Source organism: Ammospiza nelsoni, chromosome 1 (assembly GCF_027579445.1).
Source record: "Ammospiza nelsoni isolate bAmmNel1 chromosome 1, bAmmNel1.pri, whole genome shotgun sequence".
In the NCBI taxonomy this organism is placed as follows: Eukaryota; Metazoa; Chordata; class Aves; order Passeriformes; family Passerellidae; genus Ammospiza; species Ammospiza nelsoni.
Window position 1 is genome coordinate 64,307,059 of NC_080633.1, and position 23,834 is coordinate 64,330,892.

Consider the following 23,834-nt stretch of genomic DNA (forward strand, 5'->3'; position numbering starts at 1 on the left):
CAACACATACATTGCTGCTACGCTGTGGCAAGCTTTCAACTAGTAAGGAAGAAGCTTTTACTACTGTGTTTCTGAAAAGGCTCCAATTTATTCCTCATAAAGATCCTTGGGATAAAAAGCAGATTAACATTCAGAAGTAAGTTAAATGAAAAATTGAGGCTGCTCAGAGGGAGATATTAAAGGCTGATTGGCACAAAAGGGTACTTTCTGGCAAACTTCTTGAAGTACTAAAAGAAAAGGGTCAAGAGTCATCTGCTTAAGTAATGATCTCCAAGGCAAAAATATTGGCTGGCCCATCCCATAACTACAATGGACTATTATATGTATGTTCTATAGGCTGAATGCATCAATTATACTCATCATGTAGTTTCTTGAACATGCTTAACTTGCTATTTCCTTTTATTCAATGTGATAGCACATAAATTATTACAAAGGCATACATGATAGTATTTTATACCTTTTCTCCTCTGTTTTAAATTTTGAGAATCAGCGGTTTCACTATGAATAATTTAAAGGGAAAAACTTTCAGAACTGGGGCGGGGGGGGCTGGTAGGGCATGTCTGTGTCTGTGAGTTAAATTCTGTCCACTAACCACACTTATGCAGGATGGGAAACAGCTTTGCCAATCAATAGAGCATCATAATTCGCCTCGTAGCAGGAAATGAGGACTCTGCAATAATGCAGTTTTAATTTTAATGCAATTTAAATGAAAAAACCACCCAGTACCAGATGCTCATCAGAAGACCATTAAATGTTATTACTCTATGCTATTTCCCTTAGGAACTCTCATGGTTAAAAATCAACAATAAGAAACAGCCTATATCCTTTTACAGTGAATCTCTTCAGCTGCAGTTCAGCTGAGAGCCCTGACAGGTCACAAGGTTCATCACAAGTTTGATATTTCTCAAAAGGTAAGATGAGATGAGGGTAATGGCTGTGTTTTTACAGACCTTCTCACCACAAAGCTACTCATGCTCTCCTTCCCTCAGCCTGATGAGAAGAGGCTCAAACACAGCTTTGTGTCCTCTCTGCTTTTTTCACTGTCCTTTCCTAGGTGCATGTGCTGTTTCATTTCTCACCAAGGACCAAGCACTGGCCCATCCACATACAGGTGTCTTCCTGCAGGAAAGCAACAGTATGCCTCAGAGGATGGATGGATGAATGGATGGATGGATGGATGGATGGATGGATGGATGGATGGATGGATGGATGGATGGATGGATGGATGGATCTCCAAGCAGGGCTCCTGCACCACAACCCTACTTAGTTGACACCACTCTCCTCCTTCTCCCTTAGATGACAGCAGGAGCATTCCTTTCCGTCACACACCACTCTGCTCTCCTGGCATGGAGTCAGTGCTGGAAAACTGGTTGTGTTGATGCTCTAAAATTTAATACAGCAATATACTCCTAGAGTTTCTTTCACTGGTAGTTCAATAGTTTTCTGGAAGAAGGAACCAAGGAGATAATTATGTGTGAAAAGCTGTTGCTAAGTAAAATAATGGGAAAATTTGGTGCTGGTTTCTCAGAGAGTTAAGTCAATGGTTTACCAAGAGTTAGGAACTTGAGAAATAAGGAAGGGTGGTAAGGACACAAAGCAGTCAAATCCTCAGAAGGTTCAGGTAACATTTCCTGCTCTACTGCAGCTGTTTGGGACCCATCACTCAACTGCAGCAATCCTAGGGACTAACAGTGTTTCATGAAAAAAGGACATAGGTACCTCTCCATGTCACAGGGATGTAAGGATGGATACACTAAATTTTGTGTGGAGTTCAAAATACAGTGATCTCCCAAAAAAAATCCTTATACTGACATAAAATTATCAGTATATTTTTTAGCTCCACATACTCAAGAAAAAGGCAATATGGAAGACCAACACCTCAACTCTGAGTTTAGAGAGATCCTTAATTCACAAATGCAGATCTTCTCAAGTTTCTGTAAGGTTTGGGGAACTTAAAAGCAATCATGAAAACAAAAACAAAAACACACAAAAAAACAACAACAAAACAACAACAAAAGACCCAAACAAACCAACAAACAAAACCTCCCAATTTATTTTCCTCAGCCTTCAAATAAACATGAAACTCATGGACCCAACAGTCAGCCATAACTTTCTTCCCACAATTCCTGAGAAATGGAAGGGTAGTATACTGCAGGAAAAGGGAAGAATGAAACCTCTCGATATGTAGGGAAAAAAAGAAAAGGAGGCAGGATTCTTAGCATAAAGGCACAGATACACAGACAAGGACTCTCTTCTTAGGAACTGGCAGCAGCACAGTGCACCCATCTCAGAAACTGGATAGACAGAATTGGTTTGCAGTGCTGAGGAATCATCTGGCACTGCTTTCTATGAGGAGGCTGATGTTCAAGTAGTAGCAGCTTCATTCCCACAGCAGACATCTTTAAGAAGTCAGGAAAGTAACCCCAGTGCTGCAGTAAGAATGCTGAGAATCTTCTAGGAAATTAGACCAAATAGCTACAGCACCTCTGCACTGAGGAGTAATTGAACACTTTGATATGATAATTGATTATAGTGCGTTGATTAAAGATGACAAGAAAGCATACATTCTCCAGATGACTTTCAAATTACAAAGCCACAAACTTCAAAGCTTATTTGGACTCACACAACAAAATAGATTTTGTTATTTACAATGTAAAAAAAAAGTACCCTCTTAAATGAGGCAAGAATTTTAAATCAGTAAATGGTGAAATGGCATAACCTGAAATAAGGAAGTAATCAATGCTATCAAATGGCTTCAATCTGTCCTGAGAACTCTAATCATATCCAGATGATAGCATGGGACTGATTGGGTGTCTCTGGCAGCAATTCTTATCAAGGCCTGATTATAACGACAATAGGAAAAAGGAAAAATTGGTTGTTAGAGGGAGGTTAAGAAGGCCTGAAGAAATGTGCAAACAGTTGCTTAGTTTGCTGTAAATCTTATGTGGTTTGGTAGATGCAAGTAAAGGCAGCAACCACTGTTGGTCATTTCCAGCCATGATGAGATGCTTTTCATAAATTCAGCTAAACACACACTGGAGGAGAGTTTTACTTCGTGGTAAAAGCAAACCAATTTTCAACCACTTGCAATTTCTACAAACTAGCAAATCATCAGCAAAGCATCTTGACTTGCTTCCTGGATTTAAAAGCTTTTTCAAGCTCTCCTTAATTGCACATTACTTTAATTGCCATGATTCTACCTCTAGAGCTGTAAGGGAATTGTGCAGTTGTTGCTATTGATTTATATTATTATTCCAGACAGGAATCAGCACTGTGTTTTCCTTGCCATAATAAAAAACTTTACAAAGATATGACCCTGTACAGAGAGCTTTATCTAAATCTGCATGACCAGAGGCAACAGGTGGCTACAAGAAAGCAATGACAGCAGAAAAATGTTACAGTGCTTAAAGGAAAGCAGTGGGCTCAGTACAAAATTAAGGCTTCAGTCCTATCACTGATGCAGCACTACATTTCTGGGCTGAAACCTGATACCAGAGCATGCAGTTCACATCCAAAATTCAGAGACTACCCAGCATCCTCTGAAATTTCTTTAAGGTTAATCAAATTTTCCTAGGCAGACCCTGCTTTGCTCAGTAGTTTCACATTGTGTCTGAATAAGCAATCCCTGCAACTGAGCTTTCATGCAACCAGGTGAGAACAGGTGTCTAGAGAGAAGCTGGGATTAATTTGTACTGGAAAATCAAAACAAAGCTCAAGATACACAAAGTCATTCAATTCAAGTACAACTGAGAACCTGGAGTTATGCCAGTGCCAAAACTGCCCTTTTAATTTTTAACAAAAAGTTACTTTCAGGATGACCACAGAGGAGACCCGCCACAAACCATGGAACGCTGCTTAGCAAAGGTGCAAAACACCCATGTAGGAAGAAATGTGGGTGCAGACAACTGAACCCAACTCACCAAGCTGTCCTGGAGAGGGGGAGTACAAGCATTGCTCTTTCCTTGGGGGAGAAAGTACAGATATTTTGCCACGTTTACACCAACTGTGTGAGCTTCAGTTTCTTCACTACGCGGTGTGGGTGTGCTGCTTCTAAACTAGGTGATGGGTTAAAGGTTTGATTAGGGACAAGAGCTGAGACAAGAAGACAAAAAGACAAGTGTTTAGGAAAGGAAAGTCCCACTCATCCCACTGATAACAAACACTATCTCCTTTAAAGGGAGTGTACTAGCTGGTCTATCATGTCCCCAGCTGGTTACATTTTTGTTTCAGAGGTTTGACCTGTGGAGTGCCATTCCTCAGACAAGGACACAGCGACCTTCACAATGTCTGATGAATCAGAGGTGTTTGGCTGTGAGGGGAAGCTTGTTCAAGATTAAAGGAAAAGTTGAAGCTCATAATCAAAAAAGACAATACAACTTTTAAATGCTTCCCACCACACATGTGTGAGAAAAACACCAGGACTTTATTTAAATTCACATTTCTGGCTTCATGGCTACAATTGCTGGAACTTACTTTATAAAATTACCTGATGTGAATGTTGTTGAAGGGAAAGAGACAGAGTCAGTGTTGGCGCTGCATCAGTATGGGGGCACCACTGGCAGCTGAAATAGCAGGCAATGGAGCAGCCATGGGTAACAGAAGCTAACCACATCAGGTGGTATTCTCCACAGGCCTCAGCTCTCCACTGGAGTGCAGCAACATGAGGGTGAATCCATACTGGAAAAATATGCCCTCTTCAACTACAGAAAGAACACCTTTTGCAATGGAAACCTACTTCTAACTATTCCTTTTTCCCTTTATCCCTGTTTCAATCATACCTTGTGCAACCCAGACTGAAATATTAAGTCAGGAAAGATCTGCACATCAACAAAATACCTAAGAGGCAGCCAGACTGCCTATCAGTCACTGCCATTCCCCAGTCTCAGGGAAAGCATTGGTCTCTTCCCTGACATGAGTACAAGGATTTACATGGCATGATTATTGGCAGCTTTAAAGCTTATTGTAGCAATTAAAGGCATGAATCACAGAAAGGTTTCCACTTTGCTCACCAAGACCATAAAAGGCACATTGTAAGGAGGGAATCTGTCCCAGGTGCCTTAGGACAGATTTCTAATCCAGGTTAGTTACAAATATACCTGAGTTCCTCCTGTGACATCACCCAGGCCCCTCTCTGCCTCCTCATATAAATTGACTGCCAGATTCCTAGTGTAGGCGATGCTGCTGTGCATCCTCTTCCCTAGGAGTCCTATCAGGACTGCAAAGGAATCTACTTGCCTCTCTCACCTCTGCTTTTACAACCCCATCGTGCTGTGGGAGGACCTATGAAGGAATAAAGGGATGACCTGCCCACCCCCAGGGCCTGGTGAGCCAGTTTTGTTGCTGGGTAGAGAGGCAGAACCGCCTCCTCCTGTCCTGTGCCTCCCTGTGCCGAAAGGCCATTATGGCTATGAGGCTGTAAGTCTGTAGTGCTTTGCAAGCTGAAGGGGAATTAATGCAGCTGGATTTGGAAGGACAAAGGAAACCAGTTTTGTACTATGATCGATGGTCATTGATCTGACACTAATTAGCAAAAAAAAACCCCAACCTTTTAGAATATTGGAATTACATATAATCACTTGATTATTCGCTCTAGCTGGTTTCTTGATGTATTTGGCTCCAACTACTAGAAAATATTTTTTACTAAGCACAATGAAAGGTAAGCAATTGAACAAAATTGCCACCTCCTTCTACCTTTGTTCAGCTTAGCACTGCACTTTGCATGAGGAGATGCTTTGCATGAGAAGCTTTGCATCAGCTTTGGGATTTAGATCCCTAATGTCATCTCGTCTAATGTAAACATATAAAACCCTCTAATCTTTTCTTTAATAAAGCTTCTTACAGACATCTCAGAACTCATTGTGTCTTGTGAAAGTGAGTCAGTTTCCTGTGTGAAACAAAATTTTAACAGGTAGCAATGCCCTGTTTTCTATTCTCTGAAAGTTTCTGTATGAACGAGTCATTAAAATGCCTTCTTAACCTGGCCTCTGGTGTCCTTTCTTAGCTCTCTTTCTTAAACATTTCTTTTGTACCAGCCCCAACCTTTACAATTCTCCATTGAAATGGATAGTTCTTGGAAATTATATACCTCAGGACAGCGTGCCCAGTGGTATTCACAACCCTTTCAGGAGGCCAATGATCATTGTCACATGTAGTCACTGTCTCAGACAGGTATCAGGACCTGAATGATCCTAGTGTTCCCATTTTTAGTCCCAGCTCTCTTAGCTCCCCACTGCCCCACTCAAACCTCACAACTTCAAGATGAAAGAGTGAGATAGGAAAAGAGGTGAAACCAGCAACAAGGGTGCTCCAATAATTGGACCTGCCCCCATTTTCCACACTCCACTCAGGTAAAAGAAGCTTTGCAACCTCTGCACCAGGCGTCTGCTCCAATTCTCGAGGGTCTGTAGGTTTTGAACTTCTGCAGGAACAGAATCTCTTATGATGGCCATCAACTGATAAGCTAGATTTCACTGAATATTCTCAGTAGGAAGGGACCCACAAGGATCACTGAGTCCAACTCCTGAATGAATGGTTCATAGAGAAGTGACGCTGGTCACAACACCACAGCTGTAACAACCATCTGAAATCAGACAAGGAAAATAGACTAAATTTCTCACGGGGTATAGAGTGGTTGGAAGGGGATGTTCTACAAAGGTGTAAATTCTGGGAAAAAGTGAAAGACAAAACTAAAAACAAACCTCAAAAACCTATCCTTTGAGCCGGAGTTGAACCAGCGACCTAAGGATTACTATACAGAGACAGCCTACAGTCCTCCGCTCTACCAGCTGAGCTATCAAAGGAAGGTACAGGAGCACCAAGAATGAGTCAAGACTGCATCAACAATAGCCTTAGGCTCTAATGTGTCTCCATATGTATTGCTTTTCACAACAGCAAAACAATATCCAAAAAAGGCACAAAGCTAACTCTCCTGAAAAATTGGATTTTGGTTACAAAACTGCCAGTTTCCTTTGCCAAATAGTTCACAGCTCTCATAAGACTGTTGGTGGTGGTCACGTTAAGGTTGGAGTTCTTCTCATGACCCATATGAAATATGACTACAGCTTGACAAAGAAATTTGCCCACTCTTTGGTGACCTTGCCACATTTCCTAAGTTGAACCAGGAATAGAGGGAGACTTCCCCTCCACACTATTCTCCACAACAGTTCTTCAGCCAAATCAAATAATAAAATAGCAAATGAAACAGTTAACACTTCCCTGGCAGCCTCCATAGCGAATGCAGAGGAACAGAAAAGAAGGACAGAAAGGAATAATCACTGTGGTTTCAATTCAAATCCCACCAACTCCCTCAGTGCATCTAAGACCCCTCAAACACAGATGAAGTTGCAATGTCTGGCATTGCAACCAGTGGCCTCCCCAGCCCCTGGGCCTGGAAGGCTGAACCCTCTGTGAATCATCTGAGCGCTGCAGCTCACAGCTGTGGCAATTGAAAGCAAACTAGACTCTTCTGAATTATAGTGATTCACCAGCATTTGTCTGTCTGAGCAGCAGGGTGGGGCACAAAGCTGTGAGCAGACACCCTGCTTGCCGAAACCATGCCATCCTACTTGTGATGGGAGTGTGTGCAGCAGTGTTACCTCAGTGCCCTACATGCTTACCTCCACCTCTTCCTCGTGACTCAGCCCCAAACACGGGGCTGTTGCAGAAAGCACATAGCCAGCAGGTTGAGAGAAGTGATTATTCCTACATATTCAGTGCTTATGAGCTTGAATTGGGAACACTGTGGCCCACCTTGGCTCCTCAGTATGAAGCAGGCATGGACATCATGGAGTGAGTCCAGTGGAGGGGCACCAAGATGGTGAGGGGGCTGGAGCACACGGTGGAGGAGGGAAGGCAGAGAGAGCTGGGCCTGTTCAGGCTGCAGAAGAGATGGGTGAAGGGGGATCATCCTGCAGCCTGCACCTCCCAAATGGGAGAGTATGGGGAAGGCAGGGCCAGGCTCTGCTTGGAGGCGCACAGGGAGAGGTGATAGGCACAAGCTGCCACCAAAGAAATCTTGTTGAGATACAAAGGGAGAAAAATACCATGAAAGTAAAAATTTTTACCATTGCAAAGTCTTTGCAGAAGATGGAATTTCCAAAGCTTGACTGACACAGCCTCGAGTAATGTGACCTAATTTTAAAGTCTACCCTGTCTGGAGCAAGAGGTCGGACCAGCTGCTCTTCAGAGGTCTTTAGCAAATGAACACAACAGCGATGTCCATGTCAGGAGGTTGATTCCACAGAGCAAAAACTATCACCGCGTGCATCTCTGTTTGGAAAATACAGCTCTTTGTCCTAACAACCAAACACGCACACACATTGTATTTGTTTTCATACTAACAGACTTCTCAATGCTCCTCACTGCTAAAACCAACACACTTCTCAAAACAAATGCAGTAGGATGTCTTCCCCGTTTTGTTCCTGGGAATATAGGAAGGTCAGGAAATATTTGACTTATCTACAAGGTACTGTTGCAGTTTCTCAGAGGCCTAATCCTGGGACGTGTGATGTGTCATGACATCAGCAAAGTATCAGCTGATGCTGTAAAGAAAAGCATATGGCAGAGAGAAAGAGAAAAGAGAACTGCTCTTTGCCTGAAGGGGCAACATCTGCACACCCTGGGGTCAGATGGCCTAGGTGGAAAGAGGACCCCTATGCAAGAATGTGGGGTTAATCTTGCACTGGAGAAAGAATGGCACAACAGATAACAAGGACCCGAGCTCCTAAATCAGGGCAGATAGCATAGCCCCAGGGATCTAATCTTTTCCAGTTTGCAATCCCCACAGCATTTTCAAGAGGCACTTCGAGCTCCTTTCAAGCTAATTTAAATCCATTGTTATGAGTCTGCCTTATCGGAGTTACCTTTCACAGACCCCTTAAATATAATCCACTAGTTCTCACCCACATATTCAAGGACCCCAAAGCTGAAAATTAAAGCTCTACCCAGTTTAAGTCTTTGGCATTGACATCAAATCCAAGGTAACAAACACAGACATTTTAGGGCTAGTATCCCCATCTCTTTGCTGTCAGAAGTTGTTACTGGTGAAGATAACCCTAAACAATTTGCACTCTCCTGTAAGAAATCAGTAGTGGTTAAAGTCAAGATAAAAATTCAAACGGATCAGATAAAAAGTAGATGCTGTTACTATCTATGCATGAACAAATGGGATGCAAAAACCACAGTGTTGCCTTGACAATAGAAAGCATCGGAGATGTCTTTTTGTGCAACTTGCTAGCAGTGATATATGGGTGATTTTTGAAAGATATTCTAAACTACAAATGTACCCTCCAGGGAAGCTTAGCTTTTCAAAGTAGATATTCCTAGGAAAAATTAATTAATTTTTTCTTGATTTTTTTTAACTTGGTAAGCTTTGAATGCTTAATAGAATTAAAATTTGGCATGGAGTCCATGAAAGATCTCTGATTATTTCGATTCTTTTAACTGATTAAATGAGGATACCAAGCTTTGAGAGCCATGTGACTGGAGCCCTGAGCTATATAAAGGGAACAACTCACCTGTTTCATGTGGTGTAGAATAAGATGAAAGGAAAGGATGTAGCTTGAAAGCAGGATGGAGAACAGCCAGAGGTAAAGCTACTAATAGCTGGACTGTATAATTACACTTGGTAATGCTATGTGTTTTGTTAAGCTCAGATTAGCATATGATGGTCTCCAGTGTTTTGTATACTTACAGAGTGACTTTCTAAGGTGGCCTTAAATGGTTTAAAGGTTTTTAGTTTGGTTTTAGTTTTTTTGGGTTTCTTTTTTTCCCAGTGAAAAGATTTTTAAAATCTGATTTATTCTGAAGGACTTGCAGGAATTGTTTTCTTTTGAGGTGGAAATACTCACATGCTCTGAATAGGAGCATAAGGCTGGACTCACAATAAATTTGTGAAATCTCTACATTTACTTTATTCCTGTCTGGTGTGTGTTACATGCCACTGGTTGACTGCTGTGGTTTCCACAGCACCAGCTAGGGATGGTGTCAGGGTACCTCAATTTGGGAGCTTTGTGCTGTTACTCCTACAAGAGAAGAGGAGGTTTCACTAAAGATTGCTTCACAGCAACTTGAATTTAGAGTCTGAAGCATAGGGGAAACAATCATCTCCCTCTGGTCTACCTGTTAAAATTCAAGATAGAAATCTCTTTGGGCCAGGGACTACCTTGGTACTTAAAGGCTGAATAGCAGCTGGCACAACAGACCAACCCCTGTCTGATGCCCCCAGGCTCTGTTGTGATGTAAATAATATGTAGGACTTCTTGGGCCAGCTTCAGAGAGGACTCTAATAATGCTAGTGTGAATGAATGCCAAGGGGCAGGAAGGTGGGAATGAAGAAAGAGAAGAATTGGGACAGTACATGAAGGTTTTATAGAAAGGAAGTTTGATTGCATCCCCACAGTGTGAACTGCATTTCAGAAACACAGAGTTTATAGGACTTGCTTACAGCTACCCGTTTTTGTTGTGCTCAGAGAATCCATTTAATACTTCTGATGCTGTTCTGTAACAGCAAGACATCCAGAGGGATGTATCCTTTGGGTATTCAACACCTGAGCTGTGTATGCTGAATTTTGCTACCTAACAAGCTTATCGGTCTGGGGTTATTCTTAAGAAAAAGAAAATCCTCTCTTATCAGACAGATTTTTAATTCCATTTTCTTCCTATGAATGGCCAGTTCTATAAGCAATTAACACACAAAAGTTGAAGTCCCAGGGCAGTCCCCAGATAACAGATCCAGATTGCACAACCCAGTAGGGATGATACAAGTGCCTGACAGCTCACCCCATCAGCAGAAGTACCCTCCATGTAGTTATCAAACTGCTCTTCAACACTAAATGTTCAGCCACATTAAGTCAAGTTACAAAATGCAGCGAGCAGCATTCCTGTCCTCTCTCCCACAAGGGATTCCAAGTCTTGCTCTTCTCCTGGTCAAAGACAAGACTAATAATGAGTGAGCTTTTCTTTGATGATGATCAGCTCAGAAAATTTTGATTTTTGGGTGGCAATTAACCACAGCTGGGACGCTGGGACATGACATTACACAGATGCAATGTACTAGCTCCTAGCTGCTGCAAATTGTAAATCAGAGAGCCTTACCCCTATGTAGGTTAGCTTAGTTTCCATCCAACAAGTACCACAGTGCCCTTTTTGTTTGTTTGTTTAAGCAGTTTTTCCCTCTGTGTGTCCTCACTGCTTTGCCATAACAGTTGTAAAGGCTGTGGCCTCACCAGAAACTTCAGCGGCAGCAAAATCCTGCATCACCTGAGGGAGGGCAGTAGTGCAGAGTACAAAAGTGGCACTGTTTGGGACACAGCAGAGCTCCCCCGCCTCCTGAGACTGCTTCCCTTCAGGTGGCAGTGCTTCCATCCAGGCACTTCCCTTCCCCTACTCATCCGGCCTCTCCAAGTATAAAAGCCCTAATGAAAATGAAACATGCCTGTCATACACAATGAGGAAAGGCTCAACTGCTGGCAAAAAAAAATAGTGTGAAATTACAGTATCAGTGTGAGAGGGAGAGATATGAGTCCCCAGGAGAGAATTTGAAAGTGCATAATTTTCTCCATTCATAAGTGGCATTTAAGGGGCAGATTTTGGAAGCTGAGAGGAAAACCCAGAAGAAAAAGAGCACTTACAAGTGGAGTGAATATTTCTGTTCTAAATATTTGGGTCCCTTTTTTGATACACAGGCTTGGTTTAGCACTAGGAGATGTCCATGTACAGCCCTGATGAACTGGTGTGGTTCCTAATGTGTTTTTCTACCCACAGCTAATGCTTTATCTAGCCTTTTTGAAGACTCAACACCAAATACTTTAGAGGTTACAAAAAGAACAAACCAAAACAAAAACAAGCAAAAAAAATAAAGACTAGGATACAACTCTTTGGCTGGTTTTTCTCTTTATGGAAGAATTTAGCAGTTCTGGGTAAGGAGACTTGCTTGTGTCAGGTCTGGTTGTGGTAGGGGGATATGTGCTTCTCACACTCATGAAAATTATTTTTAAAGAGCACTTTAATATAGCATAACAATATTACCACACATCTTGCTAAAGCAAAGAATTTTTCCAATCTATATTCAGTGCCAGACAGAGTGACTATAAAATGAGTTACTGTACCTTAAATTTCTGGCTTGGCTATAGTGATAGAAGTTAATTAGACAAACTCTGACCATGTCTTCTTGATCCAAATCCGCATTACTTGGACATATAAGAATTATCAGCTGCATGAGAGCTCATGTTTCTGGAGGGAACTGGACTTAAAGGATTAACAACAGGTAAAGGAGAAAGATGGCCACTGTGGGGCCCAAACCAGTGAAGCAGCAGCATTTAAGCTCTTTTCCAGCTAAACTTTAACACCTCACAGTGCAGCCAGAATATGTTAGATGCATGTCTGAGGCATGATTGCTGGCTCAGACCACATGTAAAACTAAGCTCTAAACACAGTTTGACTTTTTCAAGTTATTCTTAATTTTGGAGAACAGAGAATTGCGGCCAACTGCACACACTGATCTGAGGGAGCAGACCATACATCTCATAGCCCATGAGGTTACTGACCTCCTTGACCCTGGCAAATTCTGCTGGGCCATAGCAGACGGGGACCTACTAGGATTCAGCAGTCCAGGCAGCAGCAATTTCAAACCTGGGCTTCACCTCAGCCATCAGAAGCAAAACCTTTAGTCAGTGTTTTCTGATGCCTCTTTTGCAAGGATCAGAGTTTCTGAGAAATTATTCTTGAGAGCTACCATGATCTTAAAAAAAAAAAAAAATCTGTTGTGTTCCCACTTCCTTGTCAGGAGTTGGGTTACAAACTATGCCCAGATAATATATGGTCTACTTTTCTGGTATTCCTACTTTTACATAGTCAGAGCCAAACATTCCAGATATCCCTAAGCATCAAACAAGGAGTAGGGTTATTATCTAATTTAATTTCAAAGGATCAGAACATCCTTTCTGAAAGGGATGAGCAAACTTCAAAAAGTAAGAACAAACACCTAAAGTAATGGTTACATCCCTACAAGCTGTATAATCTTTCCCTTTTCTTAGGTTAGGCTTGGACACAGCACTGAGAAAGGCACTGGGCCAAGGGATCTTACTGCTACTACTTTGTGGATGTTTGTATTGCCACAGGACTCTGGGTCCCCAAATGGGGATGAGGGTCTGATTGAGTTAGGCACTATAAAAACAAACACCACATAGACAGTTCTCTGCCCCTGGGAGCTAATATTTGGCCATTTCTCTGCAGCATCTGGGGATAGAGCAGGGCACAAGGAAGTGTATTAGGGTATACAGCATGGACTGCAAGTAATCTTATTTCTGTAACTCTTGTCCTTTCTTACCCTACTGTCTCTCTTCTGTTTGTTAATCTGTCTTACCATCTTACTTTATATTTAATTTGTAAGCTTCTTGGGCAAAAGTCTTTGTGTCTTTTCATTTGTTATATTTATTGTGGGGTGTTTTTTCCCTTTTGCATGGTCTTGAGACACAAGAATAATATATGTTATTGAAAACATGAAAGATAACTTCCTTCCCTTCCTAAGAAAATAAATGGGTATGATCTATTTAAATGTGCCTCTCTGAAGTGTTATGATTTTGAACCTCTATAGAGCCTAATGTAAGCCTGTGGAACAATGAGCAACACAACTGATATGGCAATACAAATAAAGAAATCTGGTCTACATGTATATACACACACCAAGTACTTATCCAGATGATATTCGGACAAAGGATGTAGAGCAGCAAAATAATTCCTACTGGTTAAATACAAAAAAACCTGCTGATATACTGCACTGTAATTCATAAATTTGCAGGACCGCCCCAAAGACAAAGCAATGTGACAGTCAAGGGAATTCAATCTCAGCATCTCCAGGACCTGGAATTAAATGTGGGCATTTTCCTACCTCTATGACCATTCCTTCCAGGCCAGCCTCATGCCTGCAGCATCTTCTTCCCCTGCCTACAGCCACAGCAGCTTCATTTGTACCAAGGGACTATTTCTTGGGAAAGGGATGCATTGGGACATTGTCAGTTTTTAACATTCCCTAAGGAAGAGATTGCCTGGCCAGAAGAGGCCGTGAGGCAATGGCTGCAGCAGCGCAGTAGGCCCAACAGCTCTGCCACCATCCTTACATAACTCCTGCATGCCCTAGAACAGGACAAGAAAGAGGTGTTTGTTAAAAGCTTGTTTAAAAGGCTGTGCTGAAGAGCTATAAACAATAGGGTGTGTTAGTTTATACAGGCAGAGTAAGGAAGAGGGTACAGACAGTTTAATGGTACAATTCACTCCTGCCTCCCCTCCAGGCCACACGTATCCCCCGACTGCCATCTCTAAACACACTTGGCTTGCAAACCTCAAATTTACTCTGTCCAAGGCAGCAGAGTGTGTGATAGAGTCTCCAAAGGGACCAAGCCTTCCCTCAGACTTCACTCTACTTCTTCTCACAAGCAGCAGAGAAAGCTTAGGAGCAGGGCACACCTTGTGAGCACGGCCTGTCCCGGCCCGAGCCCCACACGGCAGCCGGCAAAGCAGGGGGTCGGGGGAGCCTCTTCACAGTTCCACAGACAAGGCCGGAAACTATTTGGATTAGATGAGGAATTTCAAGTGGAAACCATCAGAATGTGTGTGAGCACCTGTGCGAAGCTGAGCTATGTTTAAGGAAAACAAATGGCTTCTTAGAGTACCTCTGCAAGGTCCCGTTCTAAAAGGGGGCAGAAGTAACTCTCAATTTTCCTGATACTGCAAACTTAAATGGGATTATGGGGCGGGAGGAGGTCCTGAAAGCAGAGAATCAGGAAAAACCCACGACAGCAACTGTATGAATAAATTGGCAAGATACGCTGTCAATAGCTCTGATGCTGAACAAAAATAAAACAAAAAAAAATCGTATTGCAGCCATTTTAAGATTTCTGCTTCCTTCTTCACCCCTGTCACTAAGCAGACTTCTCCAACATGTGACAAGAAGAATTCAGAGGGATGCTTGCCAAGTGTTTTCTGACCCAAATCCTAGAGGTATCCTCCATCTGCAGCAACAGACAGCTTGCTGTGGTCTGTCATTACCTTCTGTTTGGTTTTCAACACCAGCTACCCTAGTTAATGAAAGAAGATGCAACCACCAAAGAAATCGAACAGACAAACTTTAGCAGCATTTCCGGAAAGCTTAGAGGAAGACTTCTCTAATCTTGAATAGGCCAGAATGCGGGACAATAATGACTGAGACATGCATTTGTGAGTGCATTGCTAATAGCAAACTCACATATTAGGAAAACAAGCTACATAATGCCAGGTGAAAAGGATTTAAGGATAAGAAATGAAAGGCAGAGCCAACCATTCAATTTCTGTCACACCATCACACCTACCTAACTCGGCCTCTATCTGGAGGCAATAAATGTCATAGCTTGAAAGAGTCAGGCTGTCAGAAATATTTTTTCCTGCAAGACTGAGACCCAGCTACACATTCATAAAGTTCTTCTATGTAAATGTTTGCATGTGGCCCTTCACATCTAAGGTTTGTAGCAATGCATGGTATTTAGCAAAATGCCATTCCCCTAAAGGGCAGCATATTTTTATTCTTATAATTTTGCATGGAAATTAAAACGAACATATTTTAACATGGGAAAAGAAAACACTTTTCCCCCCAGCTAGGCACTGCTGCCTCACTAAAATGCGGCTGCTGATGGTGGCCTGATATTTTTCTCTGCATATTCAGAAACAATTCAAATGTAACAAACGCCCATTTACCTACCACATAAACACGAGGTACTTAAAATGCTTGTCTTTGATAAACCATTCTCCCCTTTGAGGATCCATTAGGCCCAACATGAATGAAGCCTAAAAAGGTACTTAAAGCTTTTGGAGAATTCTCTGGATTTTCAGCTTCACATTTCAGTTACTGTGATGTTTGCATTAAGATGCTTGTCTGAGTTCTGCCCTGCAGGATTCAGAGAAAGAAAAATGTACCATTTTTATTGAACACAACCGGTAGGTATTTAGCTATTTTTTGTGTATTATGACAGTACCATCTGGCATTCATCTGCTGTCCCCTTCCTACTTGCCTGTATGATGCTGGACAAAATGACAGAGTACACCAAAGGTTAACTTCCTGTAATGCAGTCTCATGGCTTATCTTGAGTAAGACAGTAGCTCCTTTATATTCCTAACTTTGCATTTCACATGTTCTCCTGCCTGCCTGAAAAACAGGGTCACAGGAGATTCTTATGGGTCAGACACCTCCTAATGTGAAGCCAGGGGTAATCCTAACAAACTTAGTAACAACAATCCATAAGGCCAGTTGGCGCTGCACACGCAGAAGGAAATATGCAATTGAAATGGAAACTTGCCCAGTTAGGCTTGCTCTGTTCCACTGGAAAGCTTTGTACAGTGGGAGCACAAACAAACCACTGGTCTTAGAAGTCATGGTTCACCTGCTACTCAAACGCTCATGTCTGTCAGCCAGCATGAGAGAGGCCAAGGGGACTATCTGTTTGGGGTTCTCTTTTGGTCTCAGCCTAATTTATCTTGTCAGTTCCAAGATCTCTGTTCCTTTCTTGAAAGGACTATAAAGGAAGTTTGGCTTTGCCCTGGCCTCCAGCTATTTGATTATTTTTAAGCAAACAAAGAAGAACTTCTCTGGACCAGTTCAGATTGCCTAGTTCAGCTCCCGGGTAACTCTTAAAGCTATTTTCATCCTAGCCCCTTCCTCAAACGGCAGTTCCTTCATCCCTTTGAGGATATATACTTTAATACTCCCAACCTGCTTCTTGCAAACAGCCTTTTCAAGAGAAACAAGCCAGTCTTGAGCAATTAAGACCTATAGATCTCTCTTCACTTCCTTCAAAGCCATTGTGGAGGTGCAGCTGAAACCCATTAAATTCAATTGAGCCCAAATGGCCCATAAGTCATATGGAAACTTCCTCTGGGCTTTTAACAAAGAGCCTTGCTTTAAATTCCAAATTACAAACAAATTCAGTGTGCTCAGCCTTCACATAAAGCATAAAAATTAAAGAAAACATACAGAGGAAAAGTTGCATCAAATCACAGGGAGCATTATAAGAAAGCACAAGCAGCTATTCTTGTTCTGAAGTTACATTCTTCAATAAGAAATGTCATATTAATTAATGGCAATATTTTCTTTAGTCTGGACTGGGACCATGCTTACTCAGTGTGTGACTGAGAAAAACTGGTGGAATTCTTGACCCTATTCCCTCCTCTGACTTTTCCTAAGAATGGTTAAAAATAATATATGCTCACATCTATACACATAATTTGATGTGTATATATGTATAATTATACTTTATGGCATATAGCTACCAGACTAATCTCAGGTTCCTCTATAATAAGTAGATAATAAACATTTATAGACTATATATACTCAACATTAAGTATTGCTTTATTGTGGGTCAGTTTTTTATCAAGTTGACAAATTTATTAATATGGCTTTATATTAGAACCTTCAATCTGTCCAAGACTAGGGATCAGTATATGTACTGCAGGATCATAAGTCAGCTAAACACTGAAAAGATACAGGCAGACACTAAACTTGAAAATTATACAGCAAAATTGTTCCATAATACATCTTTATTCAGATCCCCCCATGGGACTGGCATGCTGTAAAAGCCTTAAAAGAGCCTCTACTTGAGGGTTAATTTCACCCTAAGGGCTCTAGGAATAACTAGAGGCCCAGATCTTTATGACTTTGTATCAATTAATGTTTTTTACATTCTTTTTAACAAGAACTTGATGAAAAATATCCTGCTCTACCTATTCCATTTGGCACCCAAGTTACAAGTCATTAGAAGTATCTGAATCGGTTTTAAAAGCGCTGTTGTATAAGTGGAGTGATATTTTCTGAAGGTAATGGCTCTGAGAACGCAGACACGCACATGTTCCCGAGGCACATGAAATTGAAACGAGGAGCAGCACTGCCTTTTGCTTTCACGGCTAATCGGGACCGTGCCAAGCACTGCTCCAAAATGTGAGGGCTTGGCTGCCGATTCCCTGCAGACCCAAGGCTTTGTCATGGTGGGCCAACATCCCCACGGAGGTGCAGCAGGGCTCCACTGCCTGGTGATGGACTCTGCACCACCAAGGTAGGAGGGTCAGGGCACTGACACACAAGCTTGGCCTCCTCCCCATATCCCTGGGCAAATCCTTTCAGGCGGCTTTGCACAGACCCACTGGCAAGGGCAGGTAAGACTATGACAATTAAACAGCCAGCTCTGTTTCTCCCAGCCCTCCTTCTGCTCCTCTCCTTCCCCTCTAGCCCCCTCTCCCAACCTCTCCTCATGCTGCTCCCTCTTTGACAGCCCAGCACCACTTCAACTCACTGAGCTCAGCAAAAGCAAACACTTCAACAGAGCCTCCTACGACAAGCAAGAGGGATGACAGTGCAAGGAAGGTACGACTGTGAAGCCAGGAGGGGAGAAAGGAGAAGCAGGACTGAATTGTGGCAACAATCTGCTTCACGGACCCACATCTGAAAGGCATCAAGTTTGTTAAATTAACAAGAGAAAAGGACAGCTGAAGTGTGTCAGCCTGCATCTAAGAAAAAAATATAGAAAATAGGTCAGCATAGTATATTTTTATATATATAATGTACTATGTATAGTGTATTATATATATTTTATATGCATAACAGCTTTACTCTCACCCCACTCCTTTCTCAACATCCCCCAAAATTCATTGGTAGTTAAATCTCACTCCTGACACAGTGATAACAGAAACTACAGAACTTCTAAGATGGCTACTGAGGTCTGGGAATATTAAACAGACAACCCATTTCACAACAATTAATTAAGTAACACTTATGAGGAAAGTTTTAGGGGTGGCAGAAGGTGGGAAGGAGAGGAACGACCAAAAGCCTAGAAAGGAAAAACAATGCTGAAAGCTGATACCTGCTTGAAAGAAGTATGTTCTCTGGTTTATGTTTTTTCAATTGTCCTGAATTGCACACTCCACAGGGACACTGTAAATTGGAAGAATTGTGGACAGGACATGTTGAATTTTGAGTAAGTGGGAGAAGGAGAGGGGATTCGTTTACTCTCTGCTGATTCCCCACTGCCAAGCAATAGCAAATTAGGACTGCCTGAGAAACCAAGTGTGCTGAAATCTCCTCTTCTGGTGGATAAAAGTTATCTGAGAGCAAATTCATCCCCATAGCTATAATGGGGTTACCCTAAGCTTCACAACCCTGAAAAAGGCAAAAATTAAAGTAATAATAAAATCCCCCCCAAAAATACAAGCCAATATTCTAGGCATGTGGAAGGAAACAGTCCAATCTGATTCAAGTGATGTTTGAGGGAAAAGATGGGAAATCTCGGGATGGGTCTGCAGCATTAAACAAACCAACAACACCAAATGCAGAGATGCCTCTAGAGCCAACACATCCCCATCTCAAGCCCAGCTCTGACCCAATTTGTCTTGGGCTGGCCCAAATACAGAAAAACACAGGCACTTTACAGTCACTGTCAGGATACTTTTGTTTACAAGCTAATTCATAAGTGCTTTCCAAAACAGTAAATTATTTTTTTTTCCTCTGAACAAAACCCATGACTTCTAATTTGAAAGGGGATTTTAAAATGGTTGTGATTCACGGGGATTTATGGATGTTTCACAGGGAGTTTCAAAAGCCTGGACTTTTTTCCCACAACTCCCAGGAAATGCAGTTAAAAGTCTCCCATGGGTTGTTAGTTCAGCGTGTTTGGACTGGTAGTGCGGGACAATCACCTGGCAACCTCTATCCCAAGGAACAATCACCTGGCAGCCTCCATCCCAACACCTGCGTGGGGCAGAACCTTTACAGAGGCTCTGCAAGGCTGTGCCCAAAACTATTGCCCAGTGTGGTTGGGACCAGCATTAACTTGGACAACAGCTACATGTCATTTCCATTTCTGCATGTTGCTAATTTATAGAGAAACAGGATATGACTGGGGGCCAGCGGAACAAATTGGGAAAGGGCAGGGGGGATGCTCACTTAGGGAAATGAACCTTAGGAGATTTCTTAAGCCAAAAGCACTTTGAGGACACCATTCTTTGTAACCTAAGCACTATTTTGCATTAATCCCAATTTAGCCACTGAGATTTTCAGCTCCAGCTGGTTACAGCAAATAATGCCCTGGAAAGCCCTGGGTGAGGCTTTCTCACCCACCCGCCTCACACAGGATTCACTTCCAAGGGATCTCTAAATGTCAGCCCTTGAGTGATGGGTTTCATACACCAGAGCCTGTTGCCTTGCACAATTTGAAGGGAAACCTTCCGTGTTTTGCTTTCCAGCTTTTCTATTCACCCTGAACGTTGCCTTCAGTGATAAAGCTGAAAAACCCCACCCTTGCTTGTTATCCTGACAATATTTAATTCTGACAGCACATTCAGTATGCTTCATGAAATATGCAACCCTGTGACTAATGAGGTATTTGCACGTAAGGGCCATATACAGTAAATTGCAGGGCAATAAAAGTAAAGGAAAACCATGAACTGATCAGTCAGCTGTTAAAATGATGCAAAGTGTGCCTTATTAAAAGCGTTATGCTATACCCAGATGCTGACTAGAACTCAGCCCTGGCTCCCTCAGTAAAGCTTCACCTTAAAAAAACTATAGGTCTCCATTTCTATTACCACACATTAGCTTTCTGGTTTTCAAATACTGATGGAAGTTCACCTCTCTGCTGTCTTCTTCCTTTTGACTCATCATGTAAAGGAAGCACTATTTTGATTTTATGCATGAGATTGAGTCTACTCCAGTGCTAAGCATCCTATCAGCATATGACCAACTAGCAAAGCTGACATTTTTGCCATGATTATCCACGAAAAGTGTTTCCTACCTCTGATTTACAAGAGCCTTATTCATGAGAAATGATTAATAGCTCACTAGTGCTGCCAAAAAGCACATAAATCTAGACATCCTCTATGCTCCTGACATGCCACTCATCTTGTAGATATGTTCAGATCTCTCTCTTCCTCTCTCCCGCTTATCTGTGTCTGATCCCCAATGGGCACACGCTCATGCTGATTAGGCAATACAGTTGCTGACTGGCACAATTTTAGGCTTATATTACTGATGGCACCCAATTAGAGGGTGCAGAAAGTGGTGTCCTTCCTGGCTTGTACTAGACAACCATGATTAAGTGTTAAATGCCTCCTAAATTAACAGGCAGTATCACCCATGTGTCTGTTACAACTTATCAGGGTAAGAAACCAGCTCCACTGCCAAGTTTTCTCTGTTCTCAGATAAGTCTCCCGGGCTGTAGAGTAACAGAGCTGGGAAAAGGGCAAGCTGCACACAAGCATATACCTGACTCAGCTGATGCTTAACTTACTCAACAAGGTTTTACACTCTTGGCATGAAACACGCCTCCAAGTGCCCCACTCAGATGTGATAGATTTAAACAAGCACTGTCTGCACCAGGGCCCACGGTATCATTCTCCATCCCCTCACTACCCCACCCCCCTGGCCTAATAAAAGCTGTTTCACAGCTCTTGAGCATCCTTCTTCTGAAGATCCTAGAGTGTTTTGCAATAACTAAAAAACGTGCCTATCCATTTTATTCCATAATTTCAGCAGGGCTCCTAGCACAACAAGACACACACACACACAACACACACAGAAAGTAGCTCACTGTGCCTAGTGTATGAAGATACTATCAAGGCTGCAGTGTCTTCCCTATGTGTATCCACTGTGACACAAGCCTTTAATTGTTCAATCATGTTCTACTTTACAAATAATACAGAGTACAACATGCCTTTTCCTCACTGACTTTGGTGCAGGCAGGTTACAGCTTGCTGCTGGGTTTTATTTCTATATTCACAATGTTCACTGTTGCTGCAACCCAGTGCATTTTTAATTGAAGATATTAGCATCACACCTCAGAATCATGCACAGCTCCCACTGACATCTATGGAAACCCCAGCTATGTTCCCAGCTGTAACAGTAATAAATATCAATGTTATTATTAAAAAATAATTATAAAATAGCACATTTTTTTCCTAGGTGTGTTTTAATAGGATTACTGGCAGCCATGTTCTGCTCAGTTTTTTCCTTCTGAACTTCCTCATGTGTAATTTCTGGTCCAACCTTACAAGCAGATATCATCTTTTGAGTGCACCCACCCTGAATTTTGCTGGATCACACATTTTCAACAGATCCTCTTTGCAGTCATTGGGCTTTAGTACTGCACAAACTACTTCTCAAGTGAATACCTGGAAAGAATTGCAGCAATGCAAAGGGATGTCTTGTTGAGTTGGGCAATCTTTACAAGTGTAAGTGCTGCTCCATTCTCCATATGCCTGATCTCCAAGCTGTCTGGTCCTTTTCCTACATAACAAATGAACTTTCATCAAAGTTTCTCAACTGCTTCTTTAAAGAGAGAGGAGAGGCCTCTGTTATTTTCATACCTGTGCCAAGGATAATAAAGTTATTCGTATTGCTTCTCTGGCCATTGCATCTCAAATCTTTCTAAAGCAGAAACAGAACATTTTGTCCCTCAAAATGATTTGCCATGACCTGGTGGCAGACCTGTATCCTGCTAGGCTGTTTGTGCAGCTCTAGCCACAGGCTACATCCCTGAGAAGGAAGCAGATGATGACATGAACAGGTGTTCATGACAGCTGTATTTTGTGCAATGCTGTTTGCAAAGTATATAACCACACAAAGTAAAAACAAAAAACAAACAACAGAAGCCGTTTTTGCTGATCAGCATGCCCAAGCCTCCCTGGCCAGTGAATTATAAGAGCCAAAGGGCCTTGACTCCCCCCTTGCTCCTAAGCCATGCTCACAGCTTCTTACCTGACATTTCTTCTGCTGCATTTGGAATGGTGTCTCAGACTGAGTAGTTGAATTCTGCTCAGCTTTCGCTTTGCTTTATTATTGCCTTCCTACAAGCAGCTAAAGACGTGTTTAAATATTCCTATCATTTAGCCTGAAGGAAAACTGTTTAGCACATTTAACATCTCTACCCAGAACTCAGACTTTCCATAGATGTAAGAACCATCTGATGGCAGCCACTAACACTTTAAAAAAATAATCTTCTAAAAGAACAGCTACATGTAAAGTAAATAGAGAATTCTTCTATACAACAACATAACGTGCTGCCCCAAGTGCAAAAGGAGATGTTTAAAACTGTAAGTTACAAATAGTGAAGGTTATTTTTCACTCTCATTTCTGTGATGTGTACAAAGCAGAGCAGTAAGGACAAGGTGTTAATATTATCATCATCTTCCAAAAGGCACAATCAAGGCAAATGGAAACTGTGATGGAAAGCCCATCTACTGGGTATATACCCACCTGTCAGCTTTCCACATAGCACGAAACCTTTTTTCTTTACAACCTTTTTCTGAATAACCTAGAATTGAATATAACACACACAAACAGACTGATCCCAAAAGCTTTCCATGTGTTTTTTTTATCTGTCCATATATTTTCTTGGCTATTTCACTGGAAGAACAACACCAGCTTCTCTAAGGTAACACCCCTTGGTAGTGCACATAGGAAACGTTCTCTGTTGGGGTTGGCTGCACTATCTAATTAAAGATCTCCCGACAGCTCATCTTCACTGAGTTTCATAATTATGTGAGTGAGCATCAGCGATCCTCACTCAGCAGTTCCATGGAAGCTTTCTCAGTAGACACCATTTATTCTATTTCTTTTACTGTCATCCTTATTTCACCATTTGCAGTACTCAGAATAGTTTCCAGATACCCTTTTTCCACAAAAGATGTTGTTTGTTGCTGTGGGGACTCATACTGAAAGCAGAGCAGAGAGGAATAAATGACACTTGGGGTTTTTCATTACAGCCATAGCCTCAAAGGGAGGAGGAAAAAAGGAGAGGTGTTTAAAATAACTTTGTTCCTCTCGT

General features: G+C 41.9%; 1 long non-coding RNA gene and 1 other non-coding gene across 5 annotated transcripts in view; one reads left to right on the forward strand and one right to left on the reverse strand.

The window, feature by feature from the left end:
• Positions 1-23,834, forward strand: part of LOC132073135 (uncharacterized) — a 1,090,256-nt gene that overhangs the window by 418,908 nt on the left and 647,514 nt on the right. The window lies entirely within an intron of this gene.
• TRNAY-GUA (transfer RNA tyrosine (anticodon GUA)) lies at positions 6,711-6,800 on the reverse strand. Its single transcript is given in 2 exon segments — positions 6,711-6,746; positions 6,764-6,800. It is a non-coding gene; the product is annotated as a tRNA-Tyr (tRNA).